Raw genomic sequence first — 2,644 nt, 5'->3', positions numbered from 1 at the left:
GCAGTCTGTGATGAAACTGTATTGCTTCCCTGAAGAATGGGCAGCCTTGGCATCGTGCTTCTTCCAAAAGTGTTCACTGCCATATGTCACTATGCCTCCTCTACTGGGGATATGTTGCTGATGCTGGTAGGCGCCATGGAGCTGGTTCTGACTCAGAGTGACTCTCCACAGAACAGGATGCAGAATACCCGCTCTTGCTCCATCCTCACAGTGGCTGCTATGCCCGGGCCCATTGTGGCAGCCTCTGTGTGAGACCGTCTCCTTCAGAGCCTGCCTCTTTTCCCTGTCCCTTCACGTTACCAAGGAGATGGGTGTGTTTTCTTTTTTGACGTTGCGTACAGGCGGTCCATGGCACTTTCAATATCTTTGAAGGTAGGATAACCTCAGCCATGTCCCGTTGTTTATAAGTTTGAATATTACGTGACCCTGGGACTACTCTGTCCATGACTTGCCAACCTCACACCATGTTCTTGTGACGTAATAGGAACTAAATGCTTACACATAAGATGCAGGTTAGACATAACGTAACAGCTGTTTTGTCCTAGTGATCTCTGTGAGTCTAACATGGTAACTCACATGTTCTTCACCAGTCAATTACCTCATTTTTCTCAAATCTATTTCCCAATCGTCTGCTGCTGTGCTCTGTATCAAAAGGCGCGCTTGCAAATTACTTTTCCCAGACTCCCGCATGAAGAGGCTTCCTGATGACTGTGACAACCGGAGGCAATTGCAGAAAGCTGGAGGCCATACAGAAGAAGGAACCAAGCTGCAGGTCCCTCTCCCTGCTCTTGATCAGGCTTCAACATCTCCTTTATGCTTCCAACTCCCTTGTGGCCTCCGGACTCTTCCAGCAAGCCCTTGCCATGGTTTCAGCTTACCCAGGTGGTGCTAGTTTCTCAGCCAAGCTAATGGCAGCTCTTCCATACGTCCCCCGTGACCTCAGAGTGGGGACTGTTTCCCGCTGCTGTTAATCTCTGGGTTGTCTCCCATTCCCTATAGGTCCTTTCTGCTATTACAACCCAAACTCCAAACTCACTACCATCGACTCAATTCTGACTCACAGACACCCATAGGACAGATTATAACTTCCCTGTGGGTTTCTGAGACTTTAACTCTTCATAGGAGTAAAAAGCCTCATCTTTGTCCCAAGGAGCAGCTGGTGGTTTCAAACTGCTGACCTTGTGCTTAGTCGTTCAAAGCATCACCCACTACAACACCAGGGCTCCATCCTAATTGGCTTCCCATCTTGAATGTCTTCTATTAGATTATCTATAATGTGTTGATTTCCTTACTGGATCTTGATATAGAGAGCTAAACAGAGCCTCATGAGGTTTCCAAAGCTGTAACTATTTAAGGAGGAAGACGGCCTCACTTTTTTCCCATGGAGTGGCTGGTGGATTTGAAATAACGACATTGCAGTTAACTGTCCACCACTCAACCCAGAGAGCAAACGAAAAATTATTACGTATCATTGTGCATAGGAAATTTTTTTGTCCTTTAATAGTTGAATGATAATCTAGAATGTATGATTTTCCTAAACAGTTTTATTGGCATGTAATTTGCATATTATACAATTCGATTATTCACATCACGAAGAGTTGTACAGTCATCATCACCATATGTTTAGAAGATTTTCTTCATTCTTACACTCATGATTTTGACGTTAAAAGGTAAGAAATGTTCTCCAGCTCTAAGATTGATTACGGAGATAGCAAATAGGTTTGTACTTGAGGGCTCAGTTTAACAGATTGATAGTAGTTGCCTAGAGAGCTGACTTGAAAAGGCTTGTGAGAATGAATTTGAACCTGGTCACAAAGAGTGGGGCAGTTCATGACCATGCCTGGTACGGGCATGAGAATGGTGGACAGCAAGTGATATCCTACACGCTTGCTTTCTCTAACTTCTAAGTCTGGAATCCCTCGGTGGTGTAGCTTGTTACCATGCTCGGCCACTGACCCAACGATTGAACTCCAGACTAGGCATCATGGTTATCTATAACTTCTGACATAAAAAGGGAATATAAATTTGGTGTGCATGGCTAATGGAAATAGAGAACAACAAAAATACACTTTTCTGAGATAGTTTTGCCCCATAGCCTTTAATTCCTATATCAATATCTTAATATAGTATTAAAAATGGTGCTAATCTCCAGGTCTGAAATCGAACTCAGGGGGAAGCATGCCGGTGCAAGGAAAAAAAGCTTTCGAGTGGAACGGGACCTACCTGGAACTCTGCGGGCTGCTGCACAAATATATCAAGCCCAGGGAGAAGGTGCTAGCGATTGGGTGCGGCTGCTCAGAACTGAGTGAGCAGCTGTATGATGTGGGCTATCAGGATATAGTGAACATCGACATCAGTGAGGTCGTCATCAAACAAATGAAGGAGCACAATGCCAGCCGCCGGTCCCAGATGCGCTTCCTCAAGATGGACATGATGCAGATGGAATTTCCTGATGCCTCCTTCCAGGTGGTGCTGGACAAGGGCACCCTGGACGCTGTCCTGACAGACGAGGAGGAAAGGACCCTGCAGCAGGTGGACAGGATGCTGGCCGAGGTTGGCCGTGTCCTGCAGGTGGGCGGTCGCTACCTCTGCATCTCCCTGGCCCAGGCTCACGTCCTGAAGAAAGCAGTGGGTCACTTCTCCC

At 46.3% G+C, this 2,644-nt stretch overlaps 1 pseudogene; it reads left to right on the top strand.

Annotated features, from left to right (window-relative positions):
* The first annotated feature begins 2,178 nt into the window (after positions 1 to 2,178).
* The window catches only part of LOC101643938, a 1,911-nt pseudogene continuing 1,445 nt past the window's right edge, over positions 2,179 to 2,644 (top strand).

Source organism: Echinops telfairi, unplaced genomic scaffold, assembly GCF_000313985.2.
Source record: "Echinops telfairi isolate 266 unplaced genomic scaffold, ASM31398v2 ScPeMD7_7424;HRSCAF=8462, whole genome shotgun sequence".
Taxonomy (NCBI): Eukaryota; Metazoa; Chordata; class Mammalia; order Afrosoricida; family Tenrecidae; genus Echinops; species Echinops telfairi.
This window is presented reverse-complemented; position numbering and strand designations above follow the sequence as displayed.